This window comes from Anas acuta, chromosome 17, assembly GCF_963932015.1.
Source record: "Anas acuta chromosome 17, bAnaAcu1.1, whole genome shotgun sequence".
Lineage (NCBI taxonomy): Eukaryota > Metazoa > Chordata > Aves > Anseriformes > Anatidae > Anas > Anas acuta.
Genome location: NC_088995.1, coordinates 14,846,426 through 14,871,726, shown reverse-complemented (window position 1 = coordinate 14,871,726; position 25,301 = coordinate 14,846,426). Strand labels below are relative to the sequence as shown.

Here is a 25,301-nt window from a genome sequence, read left to right as displayed (position 1 = left end):
TACATTTCAATAATATTTTATTTACCTGATATGCCATAATGACTCCTAGGAAACCATTTGAGTCTTTTGTGTAAATCCTTTACCGTTTGTGGATTATTGGCCTGGTACACGGTAATAGCTCCTTTGGCACTATTGTCTTCTGGTGTATTAATGTGACTGCCATGCATATGCTCTAAGGGTAAATGGTGCAATTAGCTGGGACATTTTCAATGAAATAAATTGTCATGCCTGTGTGGGGAAACTTCATTGCTAAACCAAACTAGACTGTTTTCTGCTTTGCTGTTCCCCACAGAGCCACACAAACCAGTGAGCTGCAAACTGTCAATTTAATAAAAGGTCCACTCAGAGACATAGAGAAATGACAAAATATTTTCTGAAGACTTAGGTGCTTGACTTATTTTCCAGGCAGGGTTTCAGGTGAACAAATGCAGAAGAATCACAGCTGATGGCTTATTAAAAAAAAAAAAAAAAAAAAAAAAAAAAAAAAAAAAGGCAAGTATCTACTTCTAATCTCAAATGCAGCAATGCAGCTTTTCTTGGCCTATACACATTTGGGCCTGATGGACCTTTTGGTAAGTACTGGAACTTTGAGCTGACACAATTCCAGTGATTTCAGTGGGAATATTCTGGTGTAAAAGAGTAATAGTGATATTTATGTAAAATGGAAAAATGGATCTAGGAACCTTTAAAGGGATAATTGTTTTTCTCCACCCTCTTTCTCCTTTTTTTTATTCATTTAAACAAAGTGAAAAAAAATGAAAAACTGAGAACCTGGCTCTTACACCAGTTCCCTGAGAAACACCCGATCAATTTGTTTACTTTCTCATGAACATTTGTCCTTCCTTCTCAGTCTGTCAGTGTTTGTTCTATTACACTAATTAACCCAGAAATACTGGCATTTTCCTCTGCATGGCCACTAGCTTTCCACAGTAGGGCAAAAGCAAGGAAAGATACTTCTAAAAGTAAACAAGGCCCTAAATAAGTCTTATTTCCAGTTCCTACTGCCAAAGGCTGCACTTATTGGCAGCCCAATGATAGAGGAGAAATTATATGCGGAAAAGTCAATAGAGAATTTTCTTCCAGTGCTTTTTTGAAGCATGTAAGCAGTCAGCATGGCTAGAGAAGATGAAACAAAACTCTGATTGTCTGGATGGAATATTATCAAGTAGTGATGATGAATCGGATATAATAAAAACAATGTGGTGTGTGAACCGACTTCCATAGAGCAGTGCTGTGTCCAAATGGATAGCATGGATTTTGTGCCATGCAGAGCACTGCGGGTGTAAAAAAAAAAAAAAAAAAAAAAAGCAAGTCCAACCCAAAAGCTCATTGTGAATGTTGGATCAGAGCTTAGCTTCTGTCTGGCAGGGTTTTGCCAGGGTTTCACTTCATCTCTTTGCAGTTATGGCAGCTCTTGGCTGCTTAAGCTGTCTCTAAATGTCCTTAGATGAAATCTGAGGCTGGACCTGAACTGGAGCTAATCTAATCTCAGACACTTTGTCATTATAAACTAACTGTGGAGTAAAGCAAGAAGCTTCCTGTGTGATTTTATGACCTTACTCCTTAAATGGGGGTCTCATGTAGGCTATTATTTTGTCGCTGCGTGTGAACATCATTAACTTGCTTGATCCTAGGTTGACAGAAGAACTGATGACAACAGTGGCAGGAACAACAGCTTGTATTTGCATTTCTTCCCTGTACACTTGCCAGTTTGCAGTGCTGCTTCATTTAATTGTCACTAACTGGTGCAGGTTCTGGCACTGTGTTGCCCAGTCAGGAGCAAAAAATAATTGCTCTGTGCATCGTGCTGTGCTGTTCAGAGATGCGTGTTCCTGAAGCCCAACATTTCTGACCAAGCTAAAGACATTTTAACATTCATTCCTCTTCAAGATTTGCCTGACTCATTAGCAAGGCAGCCTCCCTCTGAGTGCAAGTGGTATCTAGTGGAGAGTTTTGTCATCTCCTGGGTCTTGGTCTTCCAGAAGAGTACCACCGAAGGGTCCAGAATCCTGTGAGTTTCCATGCCTTTGCTGTTGTACTAAGCATAAATTACTTGCACGGAGCATAAATTACTTGTTCACATGGGTGAAAATGTGTATCTCCTTGGAGAATTTAAGGTTTGAGCACAACATTTGGTTCTTGATTTGCAGGAGTGAATGTTCTACTGAGATTACCAAAACCTCGTACTTATTAAGGGGAACAACGTCCACGTTGCATGAAGAAATGCAGTTCAGTGTCATAAAGCTGGATAGGAAGAGATTTCCTTCCACTAAGTGGACTGAGGTGGATATAATCATAGTTTACATGCTTACTGGAGAAGGAATGAACTGTGAAATCCTGCAGAACATCAATGAACTTTCTTAAGAGATTTAAGATAGGACCCGAGGGAAAGGAATGGAGCTATCAGGAGAGGGTCAGGCTAGGTGTTAAGGAAAGGTTCTGCACCCAGAGGGTGCTCAGGCACTGCGATAGGCTCCCCAGGGCTGTGGTCACAGCTCTGAGCTGCAGGAGTTCAAGAAGTATTTGGACAGTGCTCTCAGACATAGGGTCTGATTTTTGTGTGGTCCTGTGTGGACCCAGGAGTTGGACTCGATCCTTTTGGGTCCCTTCCAACTTGAGATATTCTATGATTCTGTGATCATAAGACAAATGTTAATGTATGCATCTCTGTAGGCTGCTTTGGGTCTTTTAATATGAAGAGATCCCTTCCATATAGTCTAGAGTATCTGTGTTTTGTTGCTGCAGTTGATCATGAGTTCATCTTTGTTTTCCATGCTACTTTCTTAAACAAGCAATATAAAACAGAAAGAGCCCCCAGATGACTTTTTCTGTCATTGCATTGTGGTGACTTGAGACAGCAGTGGGGATATTTTCCTCGTTAGCAGCTTGCTTTTTTTTTTTGTAGATAAAGATGTGGTAGACTTCATGGTAACATTTGAATAATAGCATGATGAAAAGAGCTGATTTCTTGCTTTACTGGGTTTATGAAGCTCTTAACATCAAATCTGATGTTCTTAACATTTACATTTGGTAGCAAACTTGAGAGATATTTTTTGTTGCCTTTTTTTTTTTTTTTTTTGCTTTGGGGTTTTAGTGAAGATACAGCTGATTTTTGCACATTGTATAGCAAAAAATAGCTCCTTATTAGCAGACAGTCTTGCTATAATGAATTGATATTGCAGTTTATTTCTGGCTAATCCTCTGGTATCAAATCAGAAGTACATTAATAAGCACTGTTTTGAGATGCAAAGAAGGAAGCAGGGCCAGGGAGAGTCTACAGGTGAAATGCTGGCCAAGTTTGCACCCCTCAGCTGTGCTCCATGTCTGCTCTGTGAGGAGGTGTCTGACTTAACTCAGGGAGAGCAGTCTGGCAAATGGTAACTCCTGTATGCTGGGTACAGAAAGGAGCTTTTTAAGGCCTCCTAAGGACATTAGGAAGTAACTTCGTTCTCTATGGTAGCTGTAAAAATGCTAGGGGAATTTTTTTTCATTTCTTTTTTTGGAAGAGGAGGACTAAAATGTAATCTTGGACTGTTGGGAATTGCCCCAAACTATTCATTTTCATTTGGAATAAATCTGAATGTTACTTATTGCCAAATTCAATGCATTAAAAATACATAAATAAATAAAACATTTGCAAGAGAATGAAATGAAATTTCATGCTGAAAGAGTCCTCTTTCTGCATAATTGGGCAGTTCTTCCCAAATCCTTGAGCTTCTTCTAATTGAAACATCCAGTTTAAATAATTGCACAGGGCCAGACAGTTGGGATTTCCAAGGGAACTACATCCAGATGGAAGCAGCATAGCCCAGTGGTTCAGGATTTGCTTTCTGAAAGTCATCTCTCCCCTTCTGGGTGGGCAATGTAGACATTGCATGCAGTAGGAGGGTGCGCAGAGAGGACAGAGTGGGAATGTGGCTAACACAGCAGAGAAAAGAGAAAATACCAAGATGGGTGATCACAAGTGCATGCAACCTCCACCTGTCTCAGGAGCTGGTTTGGATGACAGCCGTGGTAACCTGACTGCTGCAGTAAGGACTTTCTTTGTGGAGTTATTCTTATGTCTCTGCCTGTAAATCAGATGCCTGCTGAGAGTCTTCAATCCTGTAGCCCTTATTATACATGTAGGGGAACATAGTGGGAACGCTCTAGTTAAGCTGTACCATGATTTCCATTGCTCCCAGCTGCTGAGGTGGGTGTGGGAAAGGAGGAAGCAACCTAATCTGCCTACATTCAGCCAAAGCCTTATGAGGAAGAAACATTTGGTTTTATGAGGATTGTTTGGAGATGTGAAAAGACATACAAGGGTAAATGGCCACTCCAAAACAAACAGAAGAGTTTTTCTGCATTCAAACATGGACTTATTACCTCCTAGCACGTGACTGGAGCACTGATTCAAAATCAATTCAGAGTGCAAAGCGCTTATGGTATCACTGGCACTGTTTCCAGCCTTACTTACAATCTGATCCCAGATGGTATTGCTGTGTGCATTTTACACCATTTTAGAAACAGATTGTTTATTTTGTCTAGAATTCAGTGTTCATTGACTTACGCTGGGATGATCAGAGAGGATTCTGGGCCTTACATACCTATCCTATCTAGTGCTTGTTTTATAAAGTAACTGATCACTTGTGTCCTTGAAGTGTTTATACTAATAGCCTGTCTTTTTTTTCCTGGACGGTTTTGTTTCTGTAAAGAAAGCTATATTGGAAAATTCCCCCCTTCTGAGCAAGAAAATAAATTTGATAGGATTTCTTAATTGCACATATGCATAATTCTGCTCTTGCATTGCTGTAGAAGTATAAAATATGTGTATTGAGAAAAGATGTCATAAAATACCCAGATATAAATATGTAAGGAAGTACATGATTGTTTCTCCTACTTTTTTCAGACTGCTTTAGCAGTGAAATTCTAAGATTTTGGACGAGAGACCAAGAAAACTCTTAGCACCAAACTGTAACAACCTCTGAAATCATGCTGTGTGTTAGTCCCAGAAGCTGTGTGGTTAGGTTCTTGCTAGGAGGAAATGTGGATTTGAAAATGAATTAAAACAGTCTGTCTGCATTCCTCTATAAATGCAACTTCACAGATCATTCTAAATTCGTTTTCTGTGAACTGTCTCACATAAAGTACATGGTGCCCCATTGTCCTGTAACTGCTAGAGCATTTTGTGCTAGTAAAAGGGATTGGATAGGCCTTTATACATAGTGAAAAGAAATAAATGTTAATTCCTAAAACTCCATGCAAATTATCAATTTATTTTTTTCCTTAAGTACACTATTATTATTCAGTATTTATGTAGCACTTTATATTTTCTGAACATGTTACAGGCATTAATTGATCAGACCTGAATACACCGAGCTTGATAAGAATTGAAAATTACGTGGAAATTAAGTCACACTTACTCAGTTTTACCTGTTTCTGAATGATTTGTGACTCACTTTTTGTACCCCAAAGGTACTTTTTAAAACACTTAGGAAAAAATCTCCCAATAATACTGCTTAATATCTCTAAAAACTGTTTCAGTTAGAAAAGAGGTAGGATTTATACCGTCAAGAACTAATGACAGCAGAGATGAGTGGCTTTTGAAGACTGTAAATGCTGTTTTATCACCTAAAGCTGTGCATAACTATTTAAGCCGATTTAATTCAGGTAAAAATGCATGTATGGGAGGATTACTCCCTTAATTTGAGGCTTACTAAGAAGCCGGAATATTTGACTCTTGGAGTTTTCTCTGGAGGAGAGCAGAAGGAAGATGCAGTTTTGTCTTATTTTTTTTTACCATAAGTTTGTAAGAGGAAATTGCTGCTAAGAAATGTTACCTGAAGGAAATGAAAGAGGATGAACACTGTCCTGAGGTAGCTGCTTTGGAGGTGGCATGCAGGCGTCTGGCGTGAGCACTGTTGCGTTGCCTTGCCCTGCCCTGCTGCACGATACAAAAACGTCCCTAAAAACCTTTGAGGATCTGTGCCTGGCTGCTCAGTTTAATGCTCAGTAATGCACTGTCAGATGAAAATGTCAGCTGCTTTGCTCCTGTGAGGCTTATTTTTTTTTTTTTTTGACAATAAATGTCTCTGATAATTGATTCTTCCAACACCTGGTGTACAGATTAACATGTGGAACTAAAGTCCCCCGAAGTAGAAAGGTTATCCATTTTCATCCTTTTGAGCAGAACAGCAGATCAAAGGGAGAACATGGAACAAAACCACATTGGAAGGTCTTTTTGGTCCCACTGTTTTGTTATGTTAGTGGATATCAGAATCAGACTTTTGATATTACACTTATTAAATATAAGCTCTGCAGGTGATTTTTTTAAAACAAATTTTATGGCATTTAAGTCAGATGTGAGTTGTGAAATGGTTGATGTGTAATGCATCAGAAGATGTGTTTTAGGCATCTGCCAGATACGTCAGAGCATTTTAAAGTGGGATCTAAACTAGATGCCTTGATTCATTTTAATATAATAACCTTGTGAAGTGTATGCCCTGCTAATTATAGAAATTGATAGCACAGATAAATCCTGTCTATACAGTGGGAATACAAGTCTCAGTTACCTCCTCTGACCTAAACAGACATGATCTATAATTTCCATAGTTACAGAAAGTTGCGAGTAACAAGGTAGCCAGCAGAGCCTGACTCCTGGAGTAGAAGAAACAGACGCTTTACCAGTTTTGAGCCTGTCATCCAGGTTTCTGTCACAAATAAATGTGGTTGCATTAATCTGTTATCTAATGGTTATGGGCAAATAAAAAAAGAAGACTCCAAGTCTTTTAGAGAGTTTCTAGGCAACCAGGAACTTTGTTGAAGTAAAGAACGAGACATTGAGAAGATTAATTTAATTTAATTTTATTTTTTTAAAAAGAAGGTTCCAGCTGAGGCTGAAGGCTCGTGGAACAATAACTTTAATAACAGATGAATCTCTAGTGTGCTTGCCTTATCTAGGAAAATGATGGTTTGGTCTGTGACTGGCATCACTGGTGTTTTAGATATACATGCTACAGATCCTTTCTTGTATAGTAATAGGATTGTAATTCCCAATCTGTCATTATTCTAAAGTGTTTCTCAAATGCAGCAATCAGTGTTTCACTGTTCTCTCAGCCCTTTAGCCTGAAACATCTCTGTATATACTACAAGCATTTAATCTATGTCTTCAGAAATCTTGTTTCCTCCCCAAAAACGTAAGTTCTTGGTTGACTAATGGTTGACTAATGTTGTGAATCACTTAGAACCACAGATGGCTGTATATATTCTAGTAAGGTTTCTTTTAAATGGGAGGCTGAATAATAGCTTCTCCAGTTGCTGCTAGCAAACGTGCTGACAAGAACACCCAGGAAAAATGGTCCTCAAAGATGCCTATTTCTATAACTCAGGCTGAAAGGGAATTGCTGAGTGCAACACTTTGCTTGTTTGTTTTAGGAAATGCAGGAGTGCAGGGTGATGGTATTTTTTTAACGTGCTTCTAGCTTTGGCTGCCATGTGGCCAGTGAGCCATAGAAGGGTAACTGCAGCCGGGGAGGATGCCATCAAATCCCCATTTGCAGAGGAGATGGCATGGCCTTGTGCTTTTAGTTATGGAGAGCCCATTGCTGTTGTGTTCTGATACCTCTTTCCCCAGAAAGGGCTGTATGCGTTTCCAACTTCACGGTTCAACTGAAAACGTAAAATATTTTTGCGGGAAGGTTTTCCAAAAATGATTGATAAAATAACCCTCTGTAAACACATGTTTTGGTCTGCCCTACATTACGGAGATTAGACTTGGATGTCTTGACTGTGAATGTTGTCCCACGCCCAAGGAGGGTGAAAACGCTTGCTGTGAAAACCCTCGAACAAGCTGAGGCCGTGGCACAAACTTGAGGCAGATCCACACCCAGGGAGATGCTACAATGTTCTGCAGTGGTTGTCCAGGTTGAGCTGTGCCTGCCTGACCTTCTACTCAAACAAGCAAAGTTTGAAGTTCAGAAATCGTGTGTTTTGTAGCTTCTCTCTGTGGCTCTGCTGAAATCATGCCCTGTTCCTGTATTCAGATTCTACCATGATTTTCAATCATGACAACTCCTGTGTCCTTCTTCAGGGAAAAGATTTCTCCTGCACATTCATTTTAATTCAGTACAAGTTAAAAGATGCCTGAAGTAATGTGAATTTGAGTGTCCATGTTTTGGCACAGAACACTATTGAATCCTGCTATCACAAAGAGAGTGTCTAAAAATAAAAAGTCCTTTACAGATTTTTGTTTTTCCTACAGAAATCACTTTTGCTAATGTCAATATAGCTTACATTCACATGCCAATCAAAGGAGCACTGCCAAGCCAAGATGGAATAAGACCTAGCCTTAGAAAGCAGCTTACCTTCACCTTAAACAAAGCTAAGAAAATGTCAAACTTAGCAGCCTCTTTTCTTCCCTCTCTCTGGGGTCAGTTATAAAACTTCAGAATGCTTGAACCTAGAGTGTCAAAAATATCAGGATAGGATCAGTCATTTCTAGCAAACCCAGATGATTTACATATTTTTTGAAGGTTGGTGAAAATGTATTTTATGTGCAGAAAGTCTCATGTGTGTTTATCCATTGTACTTAATGCATATTTCTTACTTGAAATCGTTTTGACCTTTGGCCTTCCAGTTGCCTTTAAAATTATGCAGCGGGTCTCTGTTTTACTTTACATGCAAAATGAACCACAAGAATGTGATTTTGTAATTTACAAAATCCGTTATTACAAGGGAAAAATATTTAAAAGTAAATTCAAGAGAGAGTAGAGCTTCACCCCAGCAATACCAGGGACTATCAAGGTTATTTTTTCTCCTAATAAAACCAGAATCTGAAATTCTTGGATTGCAGATTTGTAAGTGTGTTTTTAACATTGATTAATGGGAGCAGGAGTGAACCCTTGAGCTTCCCTAAAACCTCACAATGGAAGGATTTTAAACTCAAAGCAAATTAAATACTGTGGAGAAAGAAAAAAAAAAAAAGAGAAATTTGTATTATTATATTTCCTGTGCCCATAGTGAGTGTTCTACGTCTCTGTAGGCAGAGATAGTATCTTCTGCAATTATTACCATCTTTAAATTAATTGTCATAGGGAATTAAATGGCTCTGTTTTGTAAGGCTGTTCTGACAAGTGCAGAGTGAATTTTATGGAGAAAGATGAAATTCAAAAAGATTTCTTGAAATATGTCATCCAAAATACAAACCATAGAAGATATTATTAAGCTTGATCCAGGGGAAGATTTTGACTCTGAAATGTGCTGAAAGAAATGTGGGGAGTGCATGCCACAAGGAATGCTCAAATGAGCTGTGCTCTGACTGAAAACAGCTGAGAAATTTCAACATCATTTGTGAACGGACATTCAGGGAAGCTATTTTCGATTATTCAAAATTGTTTAACAGAGGAAGAATATCTTTCCTTGTAGTACTCAGTTATTTGCTTAAACTTGATTAAATAATGTGCAAATATTTAATTTTGAAGAAAAGTTTTTTTTCCCTAGGTGAAAATGTCCCATTCTAAATATGGCAGAATAGGATAACTATGATAATGTCAAACTTCTTTCTCGTTTTTCTTCCAAAAATGAAATTCCAGCCAAATATCAGTTTCATGAAGCATTTCAGTTCTGGGTGAACCGTATATTCCAAAGAATCTGACATTTTTTCCCTTTTATTCTCATTCTGGGCATCTCAACTAGGTCTTGGAATTGCTCAGTGCCATCCATTATTCCTTTTTCTTTCCCTCTGCTCAGTTAAATGTACTCCACCATTTAATTCTGAGAGTAAGAATGAAAGAAAGAAACCGAAAAAAGAATTTGCTATTGGTGGGACAAAAATAATGGCATTTTTAATGTTTTCTGCGAACGCAATGTGGCATGACAAATTTTAAGAAGCTCTGTGAATACTATTAATATTTATGATGCACTCAAGAAAACAGCTATTGTGTGCCACATCCATCAAAGATAAGAATTGTATTCAACTGTGTTGGATGATAAACATTGAACGACAATAGCTAGAGATTATACGAGGGATTTCATACTCATGTTTTATGCCTGCTTGGGTAAAAGCATCATGTTACTCCACTGTGAACCAATAATTTTCTTTTATAACATTAGATACACTTTTTGATACTTGTTACAACCACAGTCCAAAACATTAATGAATATGCAGGGTGTACTGGTGCCAAGTGCTTCACAGATCCTGTTGCAAGCTACTCAGAATCAAGTCCTAAAGGTAGTATTTTCCACTAATTCCCCCCTTGGAAATCACTCTGAAGCTTACCAAATTGCAGTGATTTGATCACATATTGCTAGATGTTTGCAGTTTGGAAGAACACTTACAATTACCCTGTGAAACAAAGGCTCATCCAACCCAGCAAATTGGCTTTTTATATTCTCTTATTAAAAACTTCTCTGTCTGTAAGCCACCAGGAATGGGGCAGCATTGGAGTCCCATGCCATGGGAGTGCCCGCTTTGATCCCACACCAGCACCTGTCTTCAGAGGAATGTCCTAAGTCTGGCTTTGCTTTTCTACCTTGTCCTCACTCTAAAATGCAGTTTTGGAACTAGTTAACAGTCACCGAGGCAGGGAAGTGCTACTCTGCCCTCCACCACCACCCATCTCCTCCCAGTGCCGTGTGGCTGTGGCTGTCAAGTGGCGTGGCCTGATTCATCGCTCTGCACGGAGGCATTGCCACTTCTCTTTGCCCAGTAAGAGCACAGGGGTCTGGAGATGTTTCTTTCTGAAGATGGGAATAATAATGCCTGAATTATTGTGCACCTGCATCTTGGGAAAAGAACTGTAATTCAGACTTGATTGACAGATACCTGGAGTGGCTTCCATTAGGTGTTTCTAAATAAAGCTGTATTTGGAAAAGTTAACATGTTCTCCTTACATGAAGGGTAGGAGGACATCCAGGTATTCTTGCAGACAGAGTGATCTTGGGTCTCTTTGTTCCATCTGCAAAGTTACTACTCTTAGAAAACCCTCTCCAGGGATGCAGAGGCAGTAAATTATTATGAGGAGTAAGTGGTTCCAATAATAACTGTGCAGAGGAAAATGCTAAGAGGTGCTCTTCTGCTGAGCTGATACGACTGTGCTGCCTCCAGAGGACTATTTGTTTGCCTCCGTTCCTTTAGGTTTCCTTCTTCTATCTTGATGAAAAATTTGCTGATGGGAGCTCAGTGCGAGCTGACAAGGGGTCCCTTGACATGTGATCAGGAGCAGTCGGATCTCCTGCAGGCCAGGGATACAGGCACGGGGAGCCTCCTGACAAGTGATGGCAAGAGGGAAGACTCGAGCCAACCTGAATTGATTTTTTTGAGCAGCACAGACCATTAACAGGACCCAGAACAGGAATCACAGTGTGCTGAAGGGAGCCACAGAGCTCCCTTTACTTTGGTTACCTAAAATTAGACTCTTCTTGTTCCTTAACAATTACCCAATAATTTGGCTCATCTGTAATTTTTTCCAGAGTGCTCATTGTAGTTTTATTGCCAATTAACTTAGCATTCTAGTCTTGGTCTACAGCTGATTGGCCAGTAATTTGAACTAAAGCCCTCATCAAAAGGGCATCATTTGTAAAACAGAGAAGAAATCTCAGAGATGCTGAAATTACTGTTAATTAAATCAGCACATGAATATAATGGGCACACGTGAACAAAATTATGTTTGTTTTTGAACTGTTCTGCTAGCTGGAGAGTAAGTCTTATTAGGACTATTTAATTGTCAGTCTGTATTTGTAAGATGTACAGCAAGCTTAGTCCCTTCTGCATGTATTAATTTTGTATTGTGTGTACATGTGTGAGTGATGCATACAGTTCTTAGCTTATGCAAATGAACCAGGTTCTTGCCAAGCAGATGCAGTACCATGCTTCTTATGTACATATTGCTGCACTGAAAGCTTTTCTTTTTAAACACTCATTTGTATTTAACCCAACTCTTGTTCAAAGCTGGCACTGACCTCTATGTAGTTACTTCTGATTTACATGGCAACAGTATTGGTTAGGTTTAGTAATTATTTTACATGTATTTCCATTTTTTAAAATTCAATTAAAATAGCATCATAAGGATGGAGCAGAGCAGTAATCAGAGAGCTGTAGAAGTTGTAATGTAGCCTATAAGCAGCTACTGTGTATAAATAAATATCTTCCAAAGGTGCCTTAACTTTACTGAAAATGTTAAGCTACAGCTTTATTAAGATAATTGAGGTACTCCAACACAGTGCTTTGGGACAGCCTTGTAATTTTCTGTGTTGCCCAGTTCTGGAGTTGTTGAATTAGCAGTTTCACATCTCTGCCTCTTGTGGAGCTGGAGGCCAAAACTGAATTTGGTACTGGTTGGGGCTTTTCTGTGAGCCTGTTGGAGAGCAGTCCAGCGCAGAGGACTGCTCCCACAGTTCCTCTGTGGGAGAGGCCGTCAGTGCTTAAGAGAGCAGAGAGGAGCAGGCTGCAACTTGCAGGTTATTTGAGAGGTGACAAATGCACTTCCTGCTGTGGCCACGTGAACAGGGGAAGAAATGGGGGCAGTGAGTTTCAGGGGATGAATGCTGGCATCCCACTGAAATCCATGGTCAAAGGCAGTGAGAAGCGAATTTACTTTTGCATGACCTTTGGCATCTTCTGATTCTGGGTTGGTAAATGCACTGAGATGGCAGGGGCAGGAGTCTCTGCCTTCCCAGCTTCTGGGAATGCCACTGCCCAAAACCTCAGCGCCTTGAGACTGGTACTGGGGTGTCTCTTGTACTGGAGCTTGGAAGAGAGCCTGAACCTGCTCTTCTCAGGTCCTGCAGAGGCAGAACCTTGCCTGGACTTGCACACTGATCACAGCCAGCATTTGCTATTCCTTCTTGTGCAGTCTACTCGTAGGGTTGTATTGCAAAGTGTAGGAGGAAAAAGGCAGAGAATGCCATTGAACAATTGCAGGTTGGCTAGAGCACTTCATTCATCCCTGTTCCTGTACATGTCCTGTTTCCTTGTGTTGTCCTGCCCGTAAGGATGGGCAGGAGCAAGGTTATTCCTGTAGTGTTGCCTTGGCTCTAAGAAAGAGGGGAAGCCACAAGAACTGAAGTTTGATAGGAAGAAAATGCAGAGCCACCTGGTCACTGCAGCATTTTGGTATGCCAAGCATGGGTTAACAGGCTTGACATACATGTACTTCATGTTGCTAAAGATTTGTCACAAACGAGCATTTGATCTCTGTCTCTCATTAGTGTGTTATTTTTTCCTTAGAGTATGGATGTCAAAATGCATTTGATCTGGTGTGGGTTAAAAGCAATCATTGTTTCAGCCTCCATTTTGAGGCTCACCTAATTAAAATTGAGTTTCAAAGGGGAAAATATGCCATTGAATTCTTCGTCAGAATAGGGAGTTGTGATGGTTGTTTAGCCTTTTGCTTCTAGACTGCCAGTTAAAATCTAACTCTGCCAACAGAAACCAGAAATGTTTACCCCGTAATATTATCTGGTTTCTAGGGACCAGCAGTCTATGTTAAAAGCAAAACTTCAGCCCTGTAAAATGCGATAGCCCTCAGACAGTGGAGTGGTGTGAGTCAAGATTAGAGAATTTGAGATTTTTAAGAGCATTTCATGAATGGGTTTCTGAAAGCTAAGACACCAAGAGATAGTCACTGCATGTTTTTTTTTTTGTTTGTTTGTTTTTTTGAATGGTTTGCTGTTTAGCTCCTAAACACCTGTGCCCAAGTAGTGGCTCTTACGGCTGCTTTAGTTCTTATGGTTGGACAAGGGGGAGACTTAGGGTCCAAACCCTCTTCCAGTCACTTTTCTAGAAGTTTGTGATGCATGGATGTATCTAGGGACCTTGGTTAGGTCAGCTAAAAAGGAGGCTGTTCAAAGATTTTTACTGAGGCATTTGTGCCTCAGGTTGGTCCTTTAATAAAGTGTTAGGTGCACTGGAAACTCCCACGCAAAATCTAGGTCCTGGCTCTCCGAAGGACCGATGAAGGACTGATGCATCAAAAGAAGTTCATATTTATCAGTTATTTTCAATGTGAATTTGCTACTTGAAATCTTGAAATTTAATATTACTTACTGCTTATAAGTTGCATAGTTTTCTTAATTGCATAACTTAACAAAATGGGCTGTAAACTTTTTTTTTTTTTTTTTTTTTTAAGAGCACTTTGGCGTTGTTCCTAGTTACACAATTACTTGGTCAAGAAAAAAAGTAACAACAATCCTAGTGGCCTCCACAGCCTATATGGAGAATAATGTGAATTTCAAACTTCAATTTCAAATAATTTTGTGTGGTGGAAAGGTATTCATGTTAACAATTAGTCACAGAAAATAATTCTGATAAATGAGTGCATTTTCAAGTTTTCCTAACTAAGAAATTCACAAAGAGGAAAAGGAATGCAAAATTCATTGAATAAATTATTCATTACATTCACTCAGCTATAGCTAACAGTGAATTGTCTAGACAGTAATTACTAATTTTTAACCTAGGTATGTTCACATAACAATATTGTGTGGATAGCTTCAGTATACAGTGACTTGAGGTAATATTAATGGATGAAAGTCAACTACAGGTGATTTTAATTGGGAAATTATATTGGATTTTGCTATTGAACTTCCATAGCATACTACATAAATATTGAATCTTCTTAATGTTTTTTGCCTGTTGCAAATATAGGCACATGGGATTTTGTGCTAACTTGATCAATGGATAAACTTTTTTTTTCTTTTTTCTTTTTTTCCTTGCTGTAAAATTCTCAAAAAGCATTAAACTCAGAATACAAGAGCCTACCAGGACTGATTCAATTCATTTTCTGTTTCAGTGCTGATTTGTCACTAAGCAGCTGTTTGACTCTGTAAGGGAGGGTTCCTGCTTAACTGTTTCTGTTCACCAAAAACAGTGCAAGCAACAGAAACCTCAGTCCTTCCCCTTCACCGCCATGGCAAACCCTCCAGGTTTTCGGGGATTCCCTTCATGCCCTAGGTAGTGCAAAACCTCTGCAGTGATGGATCTTGCCTCCTGCTTTGTGGCCAGCAGGCTGGGGGATGCACTTGCTACTGCTCAAAGAAGGACATGGGGACAGTTTCATCCCAGGAAGGTTCCTGCCACAGCTGCTGGCCACTGCACCAGCAATCCTGGGGCTCCAGCCCTGCTGCTCCTTGGCACTCCCGTGGGCCTGGTGGTGAAGAAAAGAGGGTAGTTTGAGTTTTTATTAAACCTTTGACTTGTTTGCAGAAATGTCGATTATTATTATAGTTCATTAGAAACCCATAGAAAATAAGAAAATTAGCAAATCATAAATTTTCTAATCATAATTAGAGAATTATAAACTTGAATGGATTTGTCATTGAAGAATGTGCCCTGCACTAAGTGCAAGGTGGCAGGCTTGTGGCATGTTATTGGCTGCTCTGAGCTGATCAGAAACTGTCATTTATAAAGCTTTTCTGTTTCACTTAGGGTAATTCACCTATAAGAAAACAATAGCAGGAGACCCACACAAATGACTGGATATGATACAAAACCCAGGACATCATAAAAAATTATTTGCATAAAATTTTATTTTCATTGTGTGTCACTTTAAGCTATGCCCCTTGGGGTATGTTTTATAGAGAGGCACATTAAATACTAACCACATGTAGCTCCCATTAGCCTTAACACAAGCTATGATTCTGACTTCTGTGTTCTTAACTTAGTGTGATTTGATTTGATACTTAATTGCAGTAATTTAATTAATAGTATTGTAAATAAAAAGACTAAGTTCTGCCCTCCTACACACAGATCTGCAGAGCCAGCAGCTCTACAGCAGTGAGACAAACATATGTGTCTTAGAGTAGAATTTAGCCCTAAGGAAATATGATAAAATGCCCAAATCCCAGAATGACACCGTAATGGTGTTTGCATCAGAAATGTTACAGTATTAGTTCACGCTTACAGGAGGAGCATGGCATTTAAAAATAGACATGTGTATTTCCCCCTAATGCTTGTAAGGAGGATATGTCACAGAATTGCCTATAGAGTCATAGAATCATAGAATATCCCAAGTTGGAAGGGACCCATAAGGATCATCAAGTTCAACTCCTGGCACCACACAGGTCTACCCGAAAGTTTAGACCATGTGACTAAGGGCACAGTCCAGTCGCTTTTTAAATTCAGACAGGCTTGGTGCCTGTTCCAGTGTGCAACCACCCTCTTGGTGAAGAACCCCTTCCTGATGTCCAGCCTAAACATCCCCTGCCTCAGCTTAACACCATTCCCACGGGTCCTATCACTGGTTTTACAGAGAATAGGTCACCTACCTCTCCACTCTCCCGAGTAATGTACTCCCCCCGAGTACCTCATTGTAATAGAATTCCATTTTAAAATAGTTTACAAAGACTTGGTTATTAATACTTTTTTATTAATTAGATAAACTGCTATTAAAATTGCAGCAACATCAAAATGGCCCACTAGCCTATTTACAAGCTATACCTTACGGTTAACTTAGGGTAATAGACGTTTGTAACCCTTCTATTGATGTGCCTGTAACCTTCTCTAACACATGCTACTTATGTCTTCTGCACACCTAAAATGCCTATTAAATATTGATTAGTCCCTTATAAACCATTTATAAATAGAAGCGTGTAATATAAAATGTAACATAAAATCATTAAGGCTGCATGGTATGGAAGTTAATAGTAGCAATCTTGGTAAGTTAGCCAGTGCATCAATTAAAGGAATTGTATTTATAAACTATTTTCTTAGTTTGAGATAATGGAGCTCCCGCTGAATTTAGGGATGTCCCATAGCATCTACTGAAAGTTTAGTGCTTTTTAAAAACCTCTTTATAAATAAGAGGTCACATAACCCAACTTCAGGTCTACCTGGTAAGCCGATTTCTTTCCCTGTGATTTTTAGAAATGACTAGGGCTGGCAAAACTACAGCTCTGAATATTTATAGAGCGGAGGAGCATCATGGTTAGGTGTATGGAAAAGAAGTCTATGTTCCCTGGTGTTGCCGCTATGAAACACACATATTCTGTTGATGTTAATGGAATTATTACCTCTTCTCTAGGTATTAAATCACTGACAGCTGTTTCTATATCAGCCTGAAACTGCACTGAAGTCAGCAGGAGTAACACCCTGCTTCTGAATAATTTCACACTGTTAAGCTTGGAGGTAAAACAAATTTATGTCCCTCCTTACCAGGTGTAAGTGAAATTTGAATAAGAACCTTTGCCTGAGTTTGCCTTGCCATTTAACTTGGTATTATTGCAAATACCACTGACATACATGTATGCTTTAAAATTAGTTTTAATTTGGAAATGGCACTTGACCCCTAAGGATAGCCCACATTTGTGTGTGCCACCATTCTGTTGTGATTAACGGGATATTTAGATAGGCCAGAGCCAATTCCGGTCCTAAGTCTGATGTACTCTGGAAACCTGCAAAACACTGACATTCAGAGTAGGAATGACGAGTACAAAAACGCCCGGCAATAAAGGCAATCAGCAGGCCTTTTTGTTACGCAAAGGAAAAAATCAGATAGATGGAAACAGCAATAAAACAACAATGATTCAAAGTGCTTTCTTTCAAAACATCCCTTGCAATTTCCAGCTGCCTCCCCTCTGTGTCACATCTCACTTCTCAGACAAACACCAGAATCTGTTAGAGTCTTACTTTGCTGCTGACATTTTTACTTGTTACTCAGTGTCTGTATCTGACCCCCAGCTCTTAAAAGCCCAGCAATTAAGCAAATTCCAAAGAGGATTACAATTGAGAATCAGAGGGTATAAATGTAATTTCTCACGGAGTGCTGAGCATGACAAATCATTTTTGTGCCAGGGCCTTGCTTTTTTGGAAATGAGTTTGATTTAGAACCACAAACAGCCCCAGCCGTGTCTCAGGGCACATGTCAGGTGCAGCCGCAAAGCCTCTGCTGATCGGTGCTTGCAGGGTTGGAAACCCTCCCATAGCGCCTGCTTGCCACCAGTTTTGGCAGCTTTTTTCCTTTATGGGGAAATACACTGAGACGTCCGTGTGCAAACCAAGCTCCCAGCTTACTTCTGTTCGGAAGAGCTTACCCAAAAGCACTGTGTTGTAGAAGGAAAACACAGGAATACTGTGAGGTGAGCTCAGGATTTGTGGCTTCTAGGGACAGAAGAGACAGGAGATCTTGATGCAAAAAGTGGTCCAAGTGTACAGTGATGGGGCAAATTTGTTTCTTGATTGTTTTCCTGATATGAGTTAGTCTCTGCAAAGTTTGGCTTAGGCTTTCATTGCTACTGAAGCTGGCTATTGTTTCATTGATAAATGAAATCTCTTGCATCAGAAAAGAGTATTAGCATGCATGTGTGTGTTTGCGTGTGTCAGTGTATTGCGTTGTCTTGGGAACAAGGGGAGAAAGCATCACGAACCAGAGCATGCTTTCCATTTAAAGAACATTTGTGCTATTACAAAACTACATACAAAAATAATCAAATTCATTCATCCGTTCCACAAGCATCTTGCTACAGACAGCAGTGTGCAGCGTGAGCATGCAGATCCCGTGCAGAGATGACAGGAAGCCACTTGACTTTGTTACTGTTGAATAAAGGAGTTGACAGTGGTAAAGTTGCTAATAATATGAAAAAAAAAAGGTATGAACTTTTTCAGAAGGTTTGGCAATGCCCCACGTGTACATTAAAATTACTAAGATATGAAATAGGTCTGAAGTATTCATGCTGCAAAACAAAGTGGACAAGTTTACCTTACATATAAGAACAGCTGCTTCAGCATATTGGCCTCAAAGACTCAGTATGTTGAAACAGCTGTCCAAGTGTTTTGCAGGTTAATCTACGCAGTTAATCACCGTGTCCTTTTTTTTTTTTTTTTTTTTTTCTGATTTATAGTAATGTTTCTACATTCCTTGTGGGCATGTGGACAAAATAGTAAATAGAAAGTTTTAGTCATTGTTAAAATCCGTGTCAGAAAACCTGTGTGAGGAGAAAAGCTGTCTTCAGACTGACACTGAGTCTTGGAGAAACACACCTTGTCAGCTCATGAGCTGGGCTCAGCAGTCAAATTATGGTGGTTTCTGAAACATAAATTTCAGGGGAGAACATGATTAACCAGAATCGCTAGCAAGATTGGTCTGTGAGACAGGAGAAGTCTGGACTTTTGCATTAAGTTCTGTGAAAGAAATGAAAAAGGGCATTCTCTGTTAGCCGGTGTTCCCAAGTCAACAGGAAGCTTTCACGTCAAGGAACCCACAAGCCACAGTTGCCAGTGGTCTGACCAAATCTCGTTGGGCTGCAGCCTGGAAGAGCACAACAGCTCCATGATTTGGGTCTCTGGTAAATAGCTGAAGGCTGTCGGGGTGGCGACTGCATGGCAGCCTGAGTTGTCTTGTTCTTCTGCACTCAGATATGTGGTGCTGCAGAGCAGCACAATGCTGTCCTCATTGTCCGTGCAAGTCCTCCTTGGAGTGTCTGAAAGCATGCATCTGCCCCTTCTGCAGTGCTGCAGAGGCAAAATAAGAGATGTCATACTGATTCAGGAAGAACGGCCGAAAGCACAACAGACACTAATATAGTCAGATCATGCTGCCCTTTATTACCTGAATAGCCTAACTTTTATAGTAAACTTAAGAGGGGTGGATAGTGTCTCACACAAGATTATTGGTCAAAAGCACTCAGACAAATATCTTCACGAAAACAACCCCACCTGCAAGAAAACAACCCCCTTGTGATTAGCAGTCATGTAGATCCCGTCCTTGAAGCCAACTGCTGGCAACAATATTTTTCTAAATTTCTCAATTGGGCGATGTGGGAACTTCTCACAGTCGTCCTGGTAGCTTGGTTTGCTCAGCTGCAGCAAGCCATGGGATCTTCACTGTTTCAAAAGTCCCTCAACATCATACAATGAACATGGGTGTGGTGGTTGCAGTTGTCAAAAATAGTCTTCAGTGAGCCTCTGCTCTGGAGAGAGGTGTGTTCTCACTTGTTGCTCTCTGAAAATCACACACACAACACACAAAAAAGCTGCTGCTGCCACCTCATCTGACTTCATTTACCAACAGTTCATGAATGAAGTCCTAGAACCTAGCACATTTTCTACATATTCATTACCATCAAGTTTCAGACAGTCACTCTCAGAAAAATCTGCTTGCAATCCATTTGACCAGAAATAGATAAAACCTAAACATCACTTCCAACCTTTATAAATATCACTGCACATGTACAAATAGCAAAATTTTTATATATCATATCCCAGTCCACCTGGGAAAAAAAGATGTCAATGTTTTTTTAATCAATTCAGGGTTTCTGGCTTTGTTTTCGCAAGAGACCATGCAGTGTAAGAGGTATTATAAAAGTTGGTGAAATATAAGCTACAATAGCCATGCAGAGTTATGCTTAATGGGTTCTAAAGCCTTTTCCTCTGCACTAATTTTCCCCTGATTTTAGCTTTATTCCCCTCTGGAATGAATAGCAATGCATGCTGGAATACGGATTTACAGATTCAAATGCTATTTATGAGATTCTTGGCCAACAAAAGAGAAAAGAAGTTACACAAATGCTGCAGAGGGAAGCTGCTGCAAACCGTGCCTGCCTGCACACAGGGCTGTCAGGGGCTGCTTTGTGAAGTGCTTCTGCTTAATGTGGCCAGGGCTGACCACATCAGGCTGTTGCTTTTCCTCAGCCCCATCACTGACCTGGCCAGCTAGCTCACACCTCATCTTCTCTTCCCCCGTCTCGACTTGTCATTAGGAAGAAGTAAGGTTGCAATTTTATTCCAGCTTGCTCTCTGTGATGGATTTTGGCAGCTTGCATTGAGTTTATGTACCAGAGTTCATTTACAGCATTATTGAGAGAAAAGTCCAAAACTAAATCAACAACTTGCACAATTGTCTTTAATAGCAAATAATAAGAAAAATAGTATTAAAATGATAGGCATTGCTTCATTTAAGAAAGTATAGCCTTTAGACACTTCATTAAATTTAGTGTCATTTAACAAAAAAAAGAAGAAAAGAAAATGTTTGATGTAGTTGCTGTATTCCTGTGTGTGATCTTAGAAGATGGTTTTGGTTGACAATTTTGTGTTATGTTGTCTATGAGAAGTACAAACAGTTGTCATTCAAAACTAGCCTGCAGAGAAACAGGGGAATTTAGAATGAAACTTGCAATCATCTTTTTCTGCATTTTATGGTGAGATGTCTTCTGTCAATAGTTTCTGGGCATTTGGAAAGTGATGAAGTTGCATCATAGCAAAGGAACAAAGATGTATTGAAACATTTTTTGTTTCAGGATCCAATTCATCCATTTTCAGATCATTCCCCTTGACTAGAAAATTTGAAATTTCACTAGTATAAATCAGATACTTCACTCACCTGTTCTCAGTACTTTTTATCTGTCCAGACTTTCTTTTTGCCAGTAGACATAAGTTCAGCTTTTATAGGTGAATACTCTCACCAAGGTTTTGCAAGTAGATGTAAGAAGTTAGTGCTCTTTGAGTGATGATTTATTATTCAATTTATCTGAGACTCTACCTTCTAAGAGGAACACGTTGAAAGCATAGAAAAGTGTAGTGCAGGTAGCCAGAGAATTGTTGCACAGGCAGGACTCAAATGGAGCTTAAGGACTACTGCAAAGTGGAAAAAGCCCATGGAATGTTCTTTCATCCTGTATGTCACCGGTGGGAAGTACTGGCCCACATCTGTGCCATGGAAGCCCATTTCAACCACTGAGGAGGTTAGAGGCCATCAGGGAGGGAGAACAATGCTGAATACATCAAGGTGTAAGAAAGGGAAGAGAAAGCCAAAAAAAAAAAAAAAGGAAGGTGAGGAGATCTCGCTCTTTTTGATGTGGTAATTATATAGGGGTGCTTTCAAGTGAAAGCACTTTTGAGCTGGAATTCTGTGTTACATTTTTGAAGGTCTTTAGATGCAACACTTTCTCCTCTTTTGTCACTCCTTCACTAAAATGCTGTGTCAAAATGCCAGAGAACCATATCTTTTCTTAAGCTCTGTTTTCTGTAAAAAGCATATTCTTTTGTATTTGTCCATTTAGCAGGAGAAATGACTATACAGCAAAAGGACCCCATCAGCTTCAGTACAAGAAAGAATATGGCATTAGACCCGGCCTTCTTCCCACCTTAAAACTGTAAACAATTTGAAATTCATACTGTGAAAGAAGAAATAAATGTACTGTTGGGAAAGCTGCCTATTTTTAGAGGGAGGGAAAAGAATGAATGGTTAACACAGCCAGTTTTAAGGAAGATGCATTTCCTTAATGGAAGCAAATAGCAACTATTCATAACTATTCATTCCATTTGAACAATCCAGTAGTAGTGATTTCTCTTTGCCAGTGAGCTGGGCTCTGTAGTCATTTGCATCGCATGTTAAGTAAAATGGCAGCAAATGGGAGACATTTTCCTCCTCCAAGGTAGTTCTTGTAGATGAGCTCTTTAACATGGAATGGGTAATTCTCTTTTTACTCACTTCCTGTACCTAGTTTGTCTTTCTGGAAGATCAGTATTTTTCCCATTACTTATAATGTAACAGATTCTAAAGAAATAATTGTAAAGTTTGAATTGAATAATTTATTAATGACTTTTAAAGGCTAGTTATTAAGATAATGCTTTAGAAGCAAAATATAAGGTCTTTTTTTCATTTTCCTTCTGTCCTTTAGTGCTTTTTGCTGAGACAGAAAACCAAGTCAGCCACTACTTTTTATTGTTTACAAACATTTTAAAACTAAATGGTTTGAAGTTACTTCGGAGTCTCTGCTTGGGCTGAATTTGGGGTTGAGGGGTAAGGACAAGAAACCATTGTTAAAGTTCTTTATTGAAGAGACATGCTGTGATTTTGATATGTACTTGCTTCACAAGTGGAAGACCTTTGTCTGTTTACAGAATGCTTCTATCAAAAACTAATAATACTGTCACTTTCTATTTCTGTTCCCGAGAATCATTAATGTCATCCCCCTTGTCTACTTGTTGCCTTGGCCCATCACAAACCACCTGTGAGACAGCATCAGGAGCCCTCTTTAAGTGGAACATTTTGTAACAGTTTCATATTAAGAGGTATTCTTTGATTTTCTCTCGAGTGCATGCAGTTGTCTATGGCATTAGAGTATATGCTAGTATGCCATTATCATTTTCTACTTAAGAAAGGTGACAAGTAATAGTCTTTCTTTCCATGCATCTGTTATTCGTCACTTTATTTGTAGCCCTCTATATTTCTTAACAATCACTGACATTTGTTTTGCTGCATAACTGAATTTCAGTTAACTAACCAATAAATTAACTGAGATGTTGCATGCTCAGCATTTACTTGTTATGCAAAAAGGCCATTTGATAGGAAAGATGAGGGAATTGGTATTTAAACTGTACAGAACCAACAGCCTGAAGACAGCAAGTTTGAGGAACCTCGCAGGAAAGGCATGGATGTAGGACACTGGAAATAGGGATTCAGTTTCTTGTGTCACTGGCCTGGTGGGATTTCTTCTGCCTAAGTATTTTGTCTGTGAAATCAAGGTAATTGTCTTATTGTCTTTGAAAGCTGAGAACTGTTTTTAAAGTGTTGAAGTATAAGACACTCTAAAGAGTAAATTAAATTAAACATTCAATGGAAGTTTTAGAATAGATGAAAGAGTGACGGGAAAAGATTAAATATTAAATTATTTAATCCTGATTTCACAGTACGTTTACATTTGTGTAATTTCATGATCTTTCCTATCATTATTGTTTCTTGCACCAGTCTAGCTGAGAGCAGAACCCAGGAAGTCTATTTTTTTTGCTCACAAGTTCTTACAGTGTTATTCAGTGCAAGGGTCTTTGTCTCTCAAAAGCTGACGGACTCTGGAAAAACAGTGATGTTCTGAAAGCAGTGGCTCAGATTTTGAAACACAGGTGGTATTTTCGTAGTCTGCAGCAAATACATACGCTGCACAAGAGTTCACTGAGAAAATCAATCATGAAAGGAAAAAAATGGGATTTCATTCTGAACTTAAATAAAGAAGAGGTCATTCTTTATAAAAGTTGATCAGAAAAAGAAGTTATCAGACATAGGGGCAGGACAGAACAAGACAGCACTTCTGAATAGGTACAAGGTTTCTGAATAGGTACAACAGATTGAAAAATTAAAACTGAGAGCAAAACTCAAGCCATGAAAGAGCAGAGGAAGGAAGAAATACCTCCAGAAATCCTTAGAACAGTCAAAAGACTCTCAGATACTCAGAATATTCTCATTTGAAAAAAATCAAAATTTTTGATTTCAGTTTTTTCTCAAAAGGAAATGTTTTAATAGATGTCTTCTTTACACATGTTGATTTTTGTCAAGAAATTATGTTTTTCTTGTTGAAAAAGTTTTCAGGCAGTTCTAAACACAAGCAGGAGGCATCTGCTGTCATTTTCATTTGTTTAAACAAAAAGTAAACGTTGAAGAATTGTAAGACACAAACTCATTCAGTTGGAGTGGCTTTGCAAGGATGAGGAGCATACTTGGAGCATCCCAAAATGAGTAAGTAAAACACTGAAAAGCTCTGAGTTTGCAACGATAGTAAACTCTGGTGCCTGGACTGGGTACAGATATGATCTCTTGCTTTTTATTTTCATTCCATCAAATGTAGCAGTATGCAACTTTATGAAATGAAGTAGATAAAAAGTATGGTTCTATAATCTGGGAAGCCTGTGTCACAGTTAGGAAACATGCAGTGGTGTAAAAATTGCTAAGGCTGTCTTAGGAGTAAAGGACCTTACAGAAATGTAGAGATCCTAATTGTTTATAATTTTGAAAACAGAAGGGGATAGAGCTTGTCTCCTGCTGTTCTAGACATCAAGTCTAAACTAGACACGAGCCCATTAATAGGTAGTGGAGAGAGAGAAAACTTATGAAGTGTCACTTATGCTCTCCTAAAATATATGGCTAAGGCAGGAACTGCCAGAGAATGCATCACTCACTGCAGGCACCTTGGGGGAAGAATAGCATTCCGGAGGGAGAGCAGGCAGTGGGAAACAGTCTGCTTCCAAAGTGCCTGCTGTCTGCAGCACTGTGTGCATATATGTTTCACATCCTGGCAGTAGTTGAATGGAAGCCCGTGAAATTGCTTCAACAGGTAAAATAAGTGGAGCAATCTGGTCCTGACAGATAAGACCATCTTCAAGAAAAAACCTCTTCTTTGGATAATGCATGGGTCTTTCCTCTCAGGTCCATGTTCTTTGTTAAATGATATTCTCCTTTTGTGGAACAGTGCATATGAGCATCCAGCAGATCTCCACTCCATTTTAAACTCCATAATGTACTTCTCAAACACAGTTAATAAGTATATGCATCTACCTCTGTCTAGAAAATACAGTTCATCGTTGAATGTATTTTGTACATTATAAGCCCAGGACTTAC

The 25,301-nt window shown here is 39.3% G+C and overlaps 1 protein-coding gene across 5 annotated transcripts in view; it reads left to right on the top strand.

The window, feature by feature from the left end:
* The window catches only part of LOC137841206 (transmembrane protein 132B-like), a 272,117-nt gene that overhangs the window by 184,452 nt on the left and 62,364 nt on the right, over positions 1-25,301 (top strand). The gene's annotated exons all lie outside the window — the stretch shown is intronic.